This window comes from Papio anubis, chromosome 1 (assembly GCF_008728515.1).
Source record: "Papio anubis isolate 15944 chromosome 1, Panubis1.0, whole genome shotgun sequence".
In the NCBI taxonomy this organism is placed as follows: domain Eukaryota; kingdom Metazoa; phylum Chordata; class Mammalia; order Primates; family Cercopithecidae; genus Papio; species Papio anubis.
The window spans coordinates 206768240-206785545 of record NC_044976.1 but is presented as its reverse complement, the minus strand read 5'-3'; the positions used below and the strand labels follow the sequence as shown (position 1 = coordinate 206785545).

At 37.3% G+C, this 17306-nt stretch overlaps 1 protein-coding gene across 13 annotated transcripts in view; it reads right to left on the bottom strand.

Moving 5' to 3' along the window:
- Positions 1 to 17306, bottom strand: part of RYR2 (ryanodine receptor 2) — a 785691-nt gene that overhangs the window by 480975 nt on the left and 287410 nt on the right. The gene's annotated exons all lie outside the window — the stretch shown is intronic.

Genomic DNA, 17306 nt, shown 5'->3' with positions numbered 1-17306 from the left:
AAGATGTACCTATGGCTGGCAGCTAGATGATGGGCAGATAACACCAATTCCATTTAAGCTGAGTAGATTGAAGGCTGGGTTTCAGACTTAGCAAGATTCAGTCTACCTTTAGTTCGCCCTCTCTCCTAGTAATTATAACTTCCAAGGATTCCAACTGAGAGCCTGGAATGATTATCAAAACCCCTACTCCTTAGCAACCACTGAAACAAATTTTTGGCCCCCTAGCACAAGATTAGACCTCACAAGACATTATTAGAATTGTTTCATAGAATCAATAGTCACATCTGACTATACTGCTGACCTTTTGATCTGCTTTCTGCTAAGCTTCTTAGCTTGTTTCCCAAAGGTTAATAACAGAAAAATGATCTGGAATAGTGGTACATGCCAGTTATCCAAGCTACTTGAGAGGACGATTGTTTGAGCCCAGGAGTTCGAATCCAGCCTGGACAAGGAAACCCTGTCTTGTAATAATAATAATAATAATACACCACAACCAACAGAGAAATAACTCAAGGGGAAAGCCTCTTCAGAGTGTAAGCCTTATTTCTATCTCTTTTCCTTCAAGATCTTTTACCCTCAAATTCTGCCTATGTTGTCAGGCCTGAGATTACATAAACTTTGCAGGCTCCTCTGCCTTAATCTCTGCCCAAATGAATACTCAGCAAATGCCCCAAAGGGAAAACTGGTATAAAAAAAAGTTAGACCTACCTCAGTGCACTTCTCTTACTGCTGGGATTTAGGTCTCTTCAAGTCCTAGCTACCTCAGAAGTTTCCAATGCCTCAATCTTATTTCCTTTTAAATTGAATATATTCTGATTAAATCTTTCAAATTTAATCCTTTTAAAACTTCTGGTTTGGAGGCGGTTTGGGTGTTTTGCTTGTTTCTCGTTTTTCCCACAGCTGGAATATCAGTCTACTGGCAGAAACGGAACTATTAAATTTTTTCTCTAAATTTTTTAAACAAGGTCTGATCCAAACAATAAAAGATTCAAAACAAAGTAAAAATACATTGTTTCTGGCCTAGACGTTTTCTTCCCAACAAAACCCAAAATCCTTGGTGCCTAGGGATTTGTTACGTATGTGGCCAAACTGTGATTTAGGACAGAATTAAATGAAATCCACATTATATACTTTTCATTAAAACATCAGCATTTAGATCAGTTAGTTATATTTCAACAAGCAGTGAATTCATCTTGAAAGAAGAAAGGGAAAGAAACATATATATTGAGAACCTACTATTATAGGTATATATTTTTCTTTATTTTTCTCTGTCTCTCTGGCTTTTTGATTGTTTGTTTGTGTTTGTTTTTGAGACGGGGTCTCGCTTTGTTACCTAGGGTGGTACACTCACAGCTCAGGGCAGCATGGAACTCCTAGGCTCTAGTAATCCTCCCACCTCAGCCTCCTGAGTAGCTGGGACTACAGGTGCACACCACCACGTCCAGCTAGTTTTTTTTTTTTTTTTTTTTTTTTTTGTAGAGACAGGGGTCTCTCTTTCTTGCCCAGGCTGCTCTCAAACTCTCAGCTTTAAGCAATCCTCCTGCCTCCCAAAGTGCTAGGATTATAGGTGTGAGCCACCATGCCCAACCTCTTTTCCATTTCCATACATGTTTACAAATAACAGAATCACAGATTCACAGGACCTCAAACCAAGGTATCTACCTAAATGTTCACAGGAGCAGACCAGGTACTTTTAAAATGAAAAATACAAAGCACTAAATTAGAACAGAGAGACATGACATTAATGTGGGAGAATTATAAATAAAAGGAAAAGCATCTCTTCATACTGTAATATTGTAGGTGATATGCACTTTAACAGCATGAGACCACAAAGTCTTTTCTGCCATTAGTTTGAGAAAGAAATTTACCATAAGTTTAAATGAGCAAATGAAGCACAAAAGTGAGGCCAGTAATTGACTTAATTAAACGTTAGCCCAATTTCCTAACTTTACTATGGTTTTGCAGTATTAGCCAGGCAAAACTCTCCCCGTTTTTTTAGATCTGTCAAACAATGAAGCCGACTTAGTACAATAAACTCAAAACTCTCATACACTAACACACACACAACTCAATACAAGGAAAGGGTTTAGAAATTTTATTCGTAACTATAAATGCTTTCTTTCAAATTTAAACTAGGTAATAAAGAACTAAGATCTACTACTTTCTAAATTATTCTTACTTTAGAATAGGAAAAGTTCATGTACTACTATTTCAATGTTTTCTGAATTTGTTCAAATCCTCAGGTTTTTTTTTTTTTTTTTTTTTGAGGCAGAGTCTCTCTCTTCACCAGGCTGGAGTATAGTAGCAGTAGTAGCACTCACTTCAGCCTTGACATCCCAGGCTCAAGCAATCTTCCCACCTCTCAGCCTTCCAGGTAGCTGGGACTACAGGCACATTGCACCACACCTGGTTAATTTTTTTATTTTTGTAGAGACAGAGTCTCGTCATGTTTCCCAGGCTGGTCTCGAACTCCTGGGCTCAAGTGATCCGCCCGCCTGACGCTTGCAAAGTACCGGGATTACAGGTATGAGCCACCACACCCAGCCTGGATATGCACTAACTCAAAATTATCAATATCTCCTTTCTCTAAGCACAGAATATGTTAAAAGTGGCTGCTGCATAAACCTTAATGTTAACAAACTCGAGTAGATGGACGGGTGCTAAGTAAAGAATATAGTAAGTCTCTTCCATGGAGGCTACTTATCAGAATTACTAAGTGAAATTAAATTCCACAAGTAATTTCATTTGGGAGATAGACAAGAAGAGTAAGAACAATTTGGGGGGGAGGGGAAAAGAAAGAGGGGGACTAATCTTAATATTAGACATTTCTAAAATATAGTGATAAACAGTGTTATCAGACATAATAACAGACTTTGTTAGAAAATATTCAGCTTAGAGTAACACCTCTAGGAATGTGTATTAATTTAAATGTATGATTAAAAAGTCATCAGAATAAATATAAGGAAAGAAATCATCAGTCATGAATAATGATGGAACTTTTGCTTAGCTAAAATTAATAGAAAAAAAAATCAACTTGATTACTACTCTTAAATAAATTCCAGCTCATGTAACACTGTTTCAATGTTTTCTGAATTTGTTCAAATCCTCAGGATATATACATTTCTTTTTTTTCTTTTTTTCTTTTTGGCAGAGTCTCTCTCTTTTGCCCAGGCTGGAGTATAATAGCACTTCAGCCTTGACCTCTCGGGCTTAGATCTATTATGAATAATAAATTTCATATAATAATAAAGTCTGAAATAAATGTTAGGTCTATCCACTATGAAAAACTGGTGGGTAAATAGAGGAATACAGAAATTTTTTAAACATTCTAACAATTCAGTACATCCCAATCAAAATCTCAGCAATTTATTTTGCAGATTTTTACAAACTGATTTTAAAATTTATATGGGAAGACAAAACACCCACAATAATCACAATATTGGAGAAGAACAAAGTCAGAGACAGACATTACGTAACTTCAAGACTTACTATAGGCCGGGCACAGTGGCTCACACCTGTAATCCCAGCACTTTGGGAGTCCGAGGTGGGTGGATCACAAGGTCAGGAGATCAAGACCATCCTGGCCAACAAGGTGAAACCCCGTCTCTACTAAAAATACAAAAATTAGCTGGGTATGGTGGTGGGGGCCTGTAGTCCCAGCTACTCAGGAGGCTGAGGCAGGAGAACTGCTTGAATCCGAGAGGCAGAGGTTAGTTGCAGTGAGCCAAGATGGCGCCACTGCACTCCAGCCTAGTGACAGAGCAAGACTCCATCTCAAAAAAAAATAAAAAATAAAAGACTTACTATAAAGCTACAGGAATCAAGACAATGTGGTGTTGGTTAAAGAACGGACATTGAAAAAACCATATTCTAATGTAAATAAACTGTATAAAATACATATCATATAATCACTATATAAAATGAGAGACAAAAATAAGAAAATGCAGACACCCAGTGAAAAGGAACTCTATGAGTAGAAATACTACTTCTGGCTGGGAGCTTCATGAAAGGGTTTAAGGAAGACACCTCCTTGGACATTTGCAGAGAAGGATGGGGTAAACTTTTGAAAGGCTCAGAATTCTAGGTTGAGGAATTGGTGTGGTAACAATGTGGAGAATATATACCTGAAGAAAGTGTAGCATATTCAGGGACTGAGTTCAGTTTGGATAGATAACTAATAGTATAAAGAACTAATCAGAGCTAGAAATAAAGTAAGATTACAGTTTTAGATTCCTTTGTAAGAACGGAGGTCATATGATAGCAATTAAATTAGGAACGGTCTGCTGGAGGGACAGTGTGCAATACTTACAGGCAAGTTAAACACCTAGATCTAAGAAGACATCATCAAGGCAGCCCCCAACAAAATGCCATGAGAATAATCCAATCATTAGCTGGATTCAACCAGCTGCACATATTTGTTCCTAACCAATGCTTGAATAATTTCCAGAGGAACTAAAAACCCCTTATGGGGGCTGGGCGTAGTGGCTCATGCCTGTAATCCCAGCACTTTGGGAGGCCAAGGCAGGCGGATCACCTGAGGTTAGGAGTTCAAGACCAGCCTGGCCAACATGGAGAAATCCCATCTGTACTAAAAATACACAAAAATTAGCCAGGCGTGGTGGTGGGTGCCTCCCAGCCACTTGGGAGGCTGAGGCAGGAGAATCGCTTTAACCTAGGAGGCAGAGGTTGCAGTGGGCCAAGACCACGCCATTGCACTCCAGCCTAAGCAACAAGAACTAAACTCTGTCTCCAAAAAAAAAAAAAAAAAAATACCTTATGGGGAAACTACATACAAATCAATACCACCCACATCAAATCCATGCTGGAGCTTTAGAGCCTGTACCTCAAGAATCAATAAATGATATAATTAATTTCCTTACATGTAATATAATTGTCAGTCACACAAATACTTCTATTCTGGGAACTATTAGAAACAAAACTTCCAGTCCATGACTGTGTAAAGATAATCACAGTTTGTAATCGTTGACCTTGGTACATTGTTTCTATTTCTTCATGTGAAAAAAAAATCATTTATTGGGTGTTTATACTTACAAGGCACACGTTCCATGTATGTCCTATTCTGGAAGAGGCATCTGTAGTAACTCAGTTCACTCTCACTATTTTCTCTACACAGAATCTAGAACGTGGTTACTCATCATATATCAAGAGAGTGAACAAATGCAATTACCACCAGCTTACGAAGTATTTAATTTTGCTGGTTTAGCTGCTGTTTCTTCTGTGGTCTCTGGTGTTATTTAACTTTCATTTACCTCTATCTTTGCACTGTCCAATCTGATTCATTGTTGTGTGAGATTTGGGGTTTTTTTGTTGTTGTTTGTTTTGTTTTTTTTTTTTTTGAGACAGCATCTTGCTCTGTCATCCAGGTTACAGTGCGGTGGCACAAGCACAGCTCCCTGCAGTCTTGATCTCCCAGGCTTAAGCAATCCCACCACCTCAGCCTCTGAAGTAGCTGGGTCTATAGGTATGCTGGCTATGGCTATTAGCCACCATGTCCAGCTAATTGTTTTTTTTATTTTTTGTAGAGACAGTTTCACCATGTTGCCCAAGCTGGTCTCAAACTCCTGGGCTCAAGTGATCCTCCCACCTCAGACTCCCAAAGTGCTTGGATTACAGGCGTGGGCCACAGAACCTGGCCTACTTTTCTCTTTTGTCAGATATTGCAAGGCTTTCAATATGTTCTTCTTGTCTCACATATAGCTCACATTTTCCAGGGCTATGGAAATCAGTGTGCGGCAATATTAGGCCCATTCTGTGTGCTCTTCCTGCACTGCTCTTTGTACTTTTTTCAGTGGTCTAAGGACAGTTCTAAGGTTTCTGCTTCCAGCAAAGGACCCTTCTACAGTTCCATGTGGTCTTAAGAGTTAATGCTTCACCATGAAGTCAGGGGTCACATGTGGCCTGATCTCAGAAGCCACATGAAAGTAATCAGGTTGTACTACCAGTATTGACCTCATGCTCACTATCAGAGTGTTCCATCTGGTCTGTGTAATCCTCAAATTGTGTAGATCCTGCTGGTCTTTGCCTTTCTCTCACACTTCTGGGATTACTTGCAAAAAAAGTGTATCTTCTCAGAATGTGTGACTGCATCAATCACTAAAGAGGTTGTGTGAGCTGGGTGAAGTGGCTCACACCTGTAATCTCAACATTTTGGGAGGTTAAGCTGGGAGGATCACTTAAGTTCAGGAGTTCAAGGCCAGCCTGGGCAATATACCAAGAACCCATCTTTACCAAAAAAAAAAAAAAAAAAAAAATTTAATTAGCCAGGCATGGTGGCTTGTGCCTGTGGTCCTGGCTACTCAGGAGGCAGGAGGATCCCTTGAGACCCAGCACTGGAGGCTGCAGAGAGCTATGATCATACTACTGCACTCCAGCATGGGTAACAGAACTAGAATTAAGTGAAAAAAAAAAAAAGAAGTTATTTAACTCAATAAAAGGAAGACTTATTTAAGTCTTCAAATCAGAGACGAAACACACGATTTTGTATGCGTGCATATTATTTGTATTGCCTTCTGTAAATAGATTCTATAAGTTTTATCTGATTCACGAAGACACCATGACTAGGGATGACCATGTAATTTCTCATCTAGACAGGGACACTCTGGACAAAAGGGGGAACTAATAGTGATTAAGCTGTGACCACAGGTATTAACCTGGACTGTGCCAGGCAAATAAGGATGGAGGATTACCAAATCCAAAAGGTTATTTTTTGACTTTCTCTTTCAAAAATATGCCTTTTCTCCCAACATAGAGAGGCAAATTCAAAAACAGCTGTACTTAACAGACAAGAAAGCTCTACCATATGTTCAAAACTGTTAACTACAGTAGCAGAAACAGAATTTTTGGTACTTTTCAGTCCCTTAATTTTTGGTCTGTAAATTCTATCTCATAGTCCCTCTAGTCAGCAAATATTTCCTGACTATCTAGTATATAACATGCATTGTCTTGGATATTAGTGGTATAGAAAGTGAATACCACAGACCCTCCAGTCAGCAAATATTTCCTGAATATCTAGTACATAACATGCATTGTCTTGGATGTTAGCTGTATAGCAAGTGAATACCACAGACCCAGGGGCCTGCACTCCTGAGATTTACACTCTATTGGGAATAGGAAGGCAATAAACAGACCAGGATTACATAGTCTTCAGAAGGTGTTGAGTGCTTTGAAGAAAACACACACACAAAAAAAAAATGCAGGAAGAAGTGTTAGTTGTTATTTTTGCTTTTGTGTTTGTTTTTTGGGAAGGATATTGCACCATTGCACTCCAGACTGGGTGATAGAATGAGACTCTATCTCAAAAAAAGAAAAAACATTGAGAATGGCTGACTCAAGAGGTTCCACATATCTTTAAGTCACTCATAAATTGCAGAATGGTTTATTACAATTGAATCAGAAATGCACCATGTCATTTATTTGCTATCATATGTTTACAAATGAAAATTTTTTCTATTATAAACACACACAAATAGCTGAGGAAGATGTCCAAATTGAATGAGACTAATCAAATAAAATAATCTATACATTCAAGATTCATAATCTAAAACAGTGCCTAACTACGCCACTGTGATTAAATTACATGCTGCTTAAATTGACCTCCTTATTGAGTTTGATGACAGAGTCTGGAAACCACGTCATTCAAATACTTAGAAATATGGAATATCCTTGGCTTCTGAGTAGAAGGTTGTCTTTCTAGACACAGAAAGACAGTAAAACTGAAAGAGGCATCTTTCAACCACAGACAAGTTTCCACATTCACATAAGTGAAGATGGATAATTGTTACTCAGTGAATATTTTTAGCTATGAGCCCTTCAGGAGATTATAATCACATTCACCTTTACATCACTGTATCAATTTTGCAGACAAAGGGTAGGTACATATTTATATACAGAGGCTTTGGACAAGATGCTGACTAAATATCACATTAATGAGTAAATTTGTGAATTTATTGGCATTATAATCTAATTATGGAATTATTATTTATGCTTTACCAGAGATGTTCCTGAATAGGAAGGTAAACAGAACACAGTCCCTTAAAATAATGTCAAGTTAGAGTAGATATTTGAGAATGGAAGTTTCAGATATAAATAGCTAGTAGCATCATACTGTCTACAATATAAACACACACTAATCCATTCAGCATTTCACAGCTATGAGGACATACAACGGGAGAGTGTTGGGTAGGTAATTAGATCTCTCCTCTGTTCTCTGATTGAACTATTTACTATGAAAGTAGGTTCATACCACATTCTATTTATCTACTCTCTTTATTATTAGATTGCTAAGAGTCTCAAGAGCAAGGAGGCATTGTTATTCATCCCTGTCCCCCTAGCTCCAGAATGCACAAAAGTCACTCAATCTCTGTTTGTGGAATGAACACCGTATGAATGAGACAGGTGGAGAATGGACATGCGCTTTCTATTTCGTGGCCATGGAGACACCTGAGCACAGAGTTGGATTTGTTTTCCTAGGCAAAGATTTCACTTGTTGGTCCCGGTTTGGCTTAAGAACATGGGGAGTCCCAAATATAAACATTTCCAGTGAAAGCATACAGATGCTAACTATGTATCTGCTCTATGATGTAGCAATGTTAGAAATTATCTGACCTTCATTTTCACATACAATTCTCTTCCTTCTCCCAATAAAAGAACCTAGTTCTTAGAAGTATCCTTCCCTCTTGCCATCCCCATGGTCAGAGCCAGTTGTGCTGGCCCCATTTTCTCTTGTGAGTAAATAAATTAGCTATGGGTGTGTGCCCATGGGCATGAGGGAAATTCTGCCAGGGAGTTCCTGGGGAAAGTGTCTTGCTTTTAGAAATAAAGAAAGTCAGCTCCTCTTTGTGCCTACAGATGATGTTGACTTTGGATATCATCCCTGAAATTCCTACAAAGTATCTTGTAGTCATGTGGGAAGCTAGTCTGTGAACCAAGCAAACACAGAACAGACCAAAGAGAACTACAGAAATCTGAGCCAGAGCTTGGAATCAACTAAATCTGAATCTTCTCTTCCTCTGGACATTTTGTGTCCTTATTTTTAAAAACCATATATAATTAAATGGTAAAAGATGACAAGACAGTATATGATTCCATTTATATAATATTTTTATGCATAACATTATATATGGTAATATACCAATCTTTTAGCTGTGGTTATCTTAGGGGAGAATGAGGATTATGAAGAGGGTATTTTTATTTCATACTCATATATTACTGTTATAAAAATAAAACATTGTAATGATTTAGAATTTAAGTATATTTGCATATTGTATGCTTAGTAGACACTAATTACTTTTAACAATAGCATTAATTAAAAATAACTAAATAAACAAATGAGGATATATATAAATGCAATTTGTTGAGTTCTTATCATATTCCAGGCAGGCATCTTCCTGAAACACAAATAAATCATAATGAGTGTGATATTATGTTTCTTTGTTAATAGGAGCCTGTGCAGCCTTTGGCTATAGTCTCTTCAGTGACAGATATCTCTACATTTACGCTATTTAAAGTATGGTCACCGTTTTACATCCTAGTTCCGTATTTTAATGGAGTTTAATTCTGTATTTTACTGGAGACTTATACAGAGCATATTTGAAAATGGACGAACAATGTCAAGTGTTACACCTCATTTTTTTCCAGTGAGTCATTAGCCCAGCCATTTGAGAAATCTACTTTTAATAATATACAGAACACAATTTATATCATATGAACCACAAAATTCATCAACTCTTCCTTTTTCCTCCACATTACCCAAATGTGCTTTAATGGAAAGAAATCATCAACATAAAACTCAACTAGAGTGGACACAACATTAACTCTTTTCATTTTGATCCTTGATCTATCTGCCCTAGAGCTTGAACAAAGAAGGCTTTACAATGTAGTGCCTCTGAGCAGATACCAAAAGACCAGAAGAATGAGGGTATAAAAGAAATATTAAGATCTACTGTTGGAACTGTGACCACATTTTAAATACTGTTATCTCCCACAGAAGAGACTATAGCCAAAGACTGAACAGGCTCCTATTCACAAAGAAAAATAATACCACACTCACTATTTTGTACTCGTGTTTCAGGAAGATGCCTATCTGGAATACGACAGGAACTCAACAAATTGCATTTATAGATATCCTCATTTTTTAAGTTATTTTTCATTAATGTTATTGTTAAAAGTAATTAATATCTACTATGCATGCAATATGAAAATATACTTAAATTTAAATTCTAAATCATATGATTAACTACTGAAAACTCAGAAAACCTTCAGAGAATGAAGCTCGTTAAATGCATAATGTATGTGAATCTATGAATTGGCATGTTGTACGTAAGATAGATTGAAATTCCTATTGATTGGTTTGCAAGCAAATCAGGCTCCTGTCAAATCAAAAAGTATACTTTTCAGTCATTTTTCAGCTGGATTGCTCTCACTTTCATTTGATCTTTCAATAACATCTTACTCAAGCTCAGTACATCCATCCACATCCTAATCCCTGGGACTTGTGAAGATGTGACATGGTAGGTCTCTGCTGGCTTTGAGGGTAGAGGATGGGTCACAAGCCAAGAATGTAGGCTAGAAAAGGCAAGAAGACAGATAATTCCCTAGAGTCCCTGGAAGCAATGTAGTGCTGCCAACACCCTGATTTTAGCCCACAGAGACTGATTTTTAGACTTGTGACCTCTAACACTAGAAGATAATAAATGTATGTTGTTTTAAGCCATCAACTTGGCGGTATCTTGTAACAGCAGCTATAGAGCAACTATAGCTAGGGCCTTCAGGTAATTGAAGGTTTTACTGTTGTGGGTGTTCATTGTTTTGTTTTTGTATTTTGTCCAGAGATTATAGTTGTTTCTTTCAGAAGGATCAGATCTGGTAGGAGCTTACTCAGGCATACTCAATGCAGAGACCATCACAATGATGACAGCATACCCATAGGGCTTCTTGCATGCCGGGATTGTTCTACACATTTTATTGTATTATTTAATTCTCACAACAAAGGGAGATGCTAGTGTTTTTCCTACATTATAAATGAGAAAATTGAGGCACAGAAAGGTTAAGTAATTATGTTACTAGGAAATGAACTCAGGGAGTTTGCACTATAATCTATGAGCTTTAACCACCATGAGATAATACACAGATCTTCTTCCTCTTTTGCTCTTGCATTTATATAAAATGATCTTAGGTGCAATTACCTGTGTGAAATTGGAGCTTCAATGTTTGATAAATGTACTTTTAAAAAGTAATTTATGGGGCTTCAGTGTTTCAAAAATGTATATTTTTTAATTTATATAGCAGTAAATTTAGTCAGTTGCTTCCCAATGCATTTTTTTTTTTTAATTGAAATGGAGACTCGCTCTGTTGCCCAGGCTGGAGTGCAGTGGCGCGACCTGGGCTCACTGCAAACTCCACCTCCCAGGTTCAAGCGATTCTCGTGCCTCAGCCTCCCAAGTAGCTGGGATTATAGGCACGTGTCACCACACTTGGCTAATTTTTTGTGGTTTTAGTAGAGACAGGGTTTCATCATGTTGGCCAGGCTGGTCTCGAACTCCTGACCTCAAGTGATCCACATGCCTCAGCCTCCCAAAGTGCTGGGCTGACAGGTGTGAGCCACCGTACCCAGTCCCATGCATTTTTTAATGTTCTTAGAGTACATGTCTTAAAGAGACAGGGGTTTTATAAAAAGAATGACGTAAGTGTTATGTTTTATTTATTTATTCATTTATTTATTTATTTTGAGATGGAGTCTCACTTTGTTGCCCAGGCTGGAGCACCTGCTCTCTGCAACCTCCATCTCCCGGGTTCAAGCAATTCTCCTGCTTCAGCCTCCCAAGTAGCTGGGATTACAGGTGTGCGCCACCACACTCGGCTAATTTTTGTATTTTTCATAGAGACGGGGTTTCTCCACATTGGCCAGGCTGGTCTCAAACTCCTGACCTCAGGTGATCCACCCACCTCGGCCTCCCAAAGTGCTGGGATTACAGGTGTCAGCCACTGCTCCTGGCCAACACACGTGTTTTACTCCTCCACATTCTACAGCTCCATTTTTCATAAAAGCTGGACATGTCTGAGTCTGATCTATACCTCTGTTAATAATTAAGTCATTGTAATATTTTGTACTTTGAAGACAGTATGTAATTTGGAAAGAGGAAACATCATTACAGTTTCTTATAAAACAAGGCATTTTACTAAACTGAAACATAAAAATCATTTTAAGAATATCTCTGGACATGTTTTGGATTGTCTTTCTGACAAGTATTATTTTCTATTAAATTTTTTTTTTTTTTTTTGAGACAGAGTCTTGCTCTGTCACCCAGGCTGGAGTGCAATGGCACCATCTCGGCTCACTGCAAGCTCCGCCTCCCGGGTTCACGTCATTCTCCTGCCTCAGCCTCCCGAGTAGCTGGGACTACAGGCGCCCGCCACTATGCCCAGCTAATTTTTTGTACTTTTCAGTAGAGATGGGGTTTCACCGTGTTAACCAGGATGGTCTCGATCTCCTGACCTTGTGCTCCGCTACCTCGGCCACCCAAAGTGCTGGGATTACAGGTGTGAGCCACCATGCCCGGCCTATTTTCTATTAAAATTTTAAGGAATTGCCTACTGAGCTCAAATTGTTCCTTGGAAAAAATTTTGAAACGATGTTTCTATTAATAGTTTTAATATTACTTCTAATTGTTTTGGAAATGATTCTAAAAAGTGCCATGAAAATTTAAAGGAATAACAAGTTCCACATACATGTGGAACTTCTTCATGCTAACATGATAATTATATACACTTCTATAACATACATGAAATTATACTATAATTGTTTTTCTATCCCTGCAGTTGTAAACTCATTGATGACCAAATGCACACTTAAATTTCTATACATAGAGCCTTTATAAGATATAATTTATCTTATAAATGTTGAAAAACTTAACACTAAATGATTAGAATTGGATTTAATATTCAGTTCAATATTATTTGCTCATCACAATATTTATAACATTACATTGTGAATTTTATAGATATTCAAAGTATCATTCACAACTGACATAGTGGCAAACTACCAGTACCCATGCTCACGAGGAACATATAGCAAATGAATGAATGATCCAAATCATAATCACTTAAATCATAAATGTTAATCTATTTCTCCATCAAAGAGCAGGATGTAAGGAGAAAAGAATGGTTAACTTTTTCTCTAGTTCAATCTACAATATTCTAATAATAAAGGGACCTAGTCAAGTGGCCATAAGCTAGAGTTGAAAAGGACAGGGTCCTACAATTCCCCCAGAAACAATTAAACTGAAAGGCAGAAAGGATACTCAATGTGTATTTTAAAATATGCCGTCCTAAACAGAACATACAAGCCATATATTGGACTCATGGCATTAAACCAAAGCCATGCCTTTTCAACAGATGGTAATTATTATAAATACTACTTGAAGAAGAATTTTCAGTAAATTTCCTGGACTCCAAAACCAAAGCCCTTTCTACTCTACTATGTCACCTCTAACTTGGTATCTGTGCTCATATGAGATGAAATCCTTAAATTAAATTAGGCATGACAAATAAAATTGTATGAGAGAAAAGTGTCTATCATAATTTTGTGAATTAAGATAAAAGGAACAGCCAAAAGCACAATATCACCTAAATTATGAAACTTTATTAACTACAAAACACATGGAAATAAGCAAATGCTATCATCAACTCTCTATTCTAACACTGTCGTGGCATCATTAAATTGGCAAACTATATGTGCCAGAATTGGTTAGGATACTGGGGTCGAGGGGAGGAAGTGGGGATTTTGGACTGGCTATGTCCCAGAGAAGGAAGAAAGCCATCAAGGCCAGAGAAAAGGCAGTCAGGAATTAGCAACAGTCCAACCCAGGGAGTTTAAAAGTATACAAAAAAGAATAAGTAAAACAATAACAACATGCACCATCATTTAATCATTACTAAGCCTTGATGATAAAGTTATCCTTCCCAAAGCCACAGAGCTAACTATGGCAGAACTGGTATTCTCAAGAAGTTCTTTACGACAACAAAGCCCGTTTTTAACCCTAAGCTATATCATCCATACGCAAAACAGATCTGGAGAGCAAGAAGAGCAATGCAGAGGCAGACTTGCAATCGACATTATCCAGAACCACAGTAAACCCAGTGGGGGAAACAGGAAGAACAGCAGAAGCAAGAATGTGCATAGGCAGATGCCCGGAGAAAACGGGGCCGAAGAGATAGGTGCTGCTCAACAGACACCTTCTCCTTCTCATTGCCTGTGTACTGTCTCCATCCTCAAGATCTGAAAGGTTCTGTGGGCAACTACTGACATAAACCGGTCTTGGCCTATTTACCATTGACATGATTTTAATAAGAATAAAAGCTAAATGATAGTCAATGTAATTATATAGATATTGGATCTAGGTCTCTCTTTTAATATATATGTATGTACTTTTTTTAATTAAACAGACATTTTAAGAAAATCCACTTAGATAAAATCCTTCAGAATGATTTTGATGCCACAAAAATATGAGTTATTTTACTAATAGTCACAATAAGCAACTTTTTAGGGAACCAAAACTTCGTAGATTAGGTAATATTTTCTCCCATTTCATCTTACACACCTCTTCTTCTGTTATCATGTTCATGATTTACTTTGTCACAAATGACATTGGGAGTTTTCTGCTAAGTTTCCTTAACCATTTTATGAAAACCACGTATTTATTCGTGATCCAAGAATACTAGCAAAATTGTCCTTAACCACAGAAAACAAAGCCATGATACTAAATGGAAAATTTTTCCTTATCATCAAGTGTGTTTGTATTGCTATGTGCATATGATAACATTTTAGACATGAAACAGTATAAGTATTATTTACTGAATTACATAAGAAATTAAAGAATTATTAAATAAAAAAGAACAAGGCTTTGTAAAGAAAGTTGACTCTGAAAGAGTTGGGAATCAGGGAACACAAGGTTCTTTTTGATTCACTGTTCATCTGAAAGGAAAGAAATGATTTCATGAAAATTCGCATTACCTTCCTGGCACACTTCATCCTAGAAAAAGCGGCTCTTCGTTTAAGCAAACTGCATATGATTTATTAACCTGGAGACAGTAATTTGACTGATAACAGGATTCCCCATTAGAGTTCCATAATGAGCATAAAGGAGACATCATCAGGCACTAGAAAAGATGATATTTGGAGTACAGAAGACTTGTTTCCTACAAGTGCCAGTAGCATCCATTGGCCACATATCCATGGATCACATATCATCAGACATGATATTTAGCTGGTGTGCACTCGTATGAATAAAATGGTTAAGTGGAGAATATCTATCCTTCTTGGTAAACAGTTGCTGCCCCAAGTCCCCACAGTGCTCCCTAACCCTGACCACCCCAGGGATCCTCCAGGATACCCCCCCCATTGCTCAGGCTACCTCCAAATCCATCAATACAATAGAGACCTCCAGAACCCTTCCTCCAACACTGTGGCTGGGGCTGTGCTAGTTAACTGGCATCACCTGTGGCAAGCTAGGCATGAATATCATTTCTGGGTGTAATCAAAAATACTCAGCAGTATGACAGAAACTTTCATCTTTCCCTAACATACAGTAACCTGTTGAGCTATTTGACACTGATTTCTTTCTAAAAGTTACTAGTAACCAGAAATAGGTTTCAGCTTCATGCAAAGTGTTTCTTCCTTGTAGCAGTTTTTTCTCAAATTAAACTTCCTAATTCATGTCTTTTTTTATTTTTTATTTATTTTTTATTTTTTTTATGAGACAGAGTCTCACTCTGTCACCCAGGCTGGAGTGCAGTGGCGCTATCTCGGCTCACTGCAAGCTCCGCCTCCTGGTTCAAGTGATTCTCCCGCCTCAGCTTCCCGAGTACCTGGGACTACAGGCACCTGCCACCGCGCCTGGCTAATTTTTTGTATTTTTAGTAGAGACTGGGTTTCACCATGTTAGCCAGGAGGGTCTCGATCTCCTGACCTCGTGATCCGCCCGCCTCCAACTCCCAAAGTTCTGGGATTACAGGCGTGAGCCACAGCGCCCGGCCCCTAATTCGTGTCTTATGGTAACTATACTGTGCTTTATAAAATAGTGTTCAACATATCACACAAATTACTACTTTATCTGTGATAGAGACATTCTAGAGAGTGAACAATTCAAAACTAAATTCAGCTAAATAAAAATATTTGAAGAGATCCAGAAATTCTAACTAATAAATGTCTTGAAAACATAAATCCTAGAAGCTGGGTACAGTGGGATGCACCTGTAATCCTAGATATTCCAGAGACTGAGGCAGGAGCATTGCTTGAGCTCAGGAGCTCAAGACCAACCTGGGCAATACAGCAAGACCCCATCTCAAGAAAAACCATAATCCTAAAACAGTATTTCAAATTACTTCCTCTATTCCAAGAAACTTTAGAGTTTGCCTAGCCCAACGTCATGATTTGAAGAAGACAAAAGATCTTCTCAAAGTTGTTAAATTTAAAAAACACAACTTAGCAATATAAAAATTAAATTTATGGCATGTTAGTTCTAAGTTGTTATCTATAAAGACAGATGAAATGGCAAGATGCATTTTTCTAAATGCTAATGCCAAATAAAAACGATCTTTCTTTATAAAGGCTCCTTTGCATATCAAAGTTGATATGACTCAGGGATGTTTAAAAATCAGGAGGGGTTATTTCAGGTAGAAATAAAACTAAATTGAGAATTGTTTTCTTTCATAATTTAAGTGTACCTGAAAAGGTTTACATGAAAGAATAAAAATTTTTAAAAGAAACTTTATATATTTTAATAATTTCAAACTTTGCTATAAGCAAAAATTGAACCCGAAAAACTAAAATACCAAGCTTTTGTAAAATAAGCTTTTAGTCTAATTCCAAATAAAAATCACTGAAGTTTCTCTTCCCCACATAATAGTATACTGCTAAAATTTAATTTAGAACTAATGCACAAATCAAGTAAAGTCCTAAGCTGCATGACACTAAAATTTTAAAAGCTACAAGGTTGATGAAAATAATGTTATAACTGATGACTCATTTCTATGGATAATCATTTATGTATTACCATTTTTTAATCTTTTGACTCATCCAGACCAGAGTAATGATTAACAATAGCAACATATAGATCAATAATGGCAAAATAAAATTTTCAGTTTTATCTCTGGAAATACTATACTTTATTAAACCATGCACTGCAGTAATTACAATACCAAAAAATAAAAATTAAAAAAACCTGGAAACAAAAATTTGACCATTAATCCTCCTGCTTAATTCTAAACTGTAATAAATTGGTCAAGAC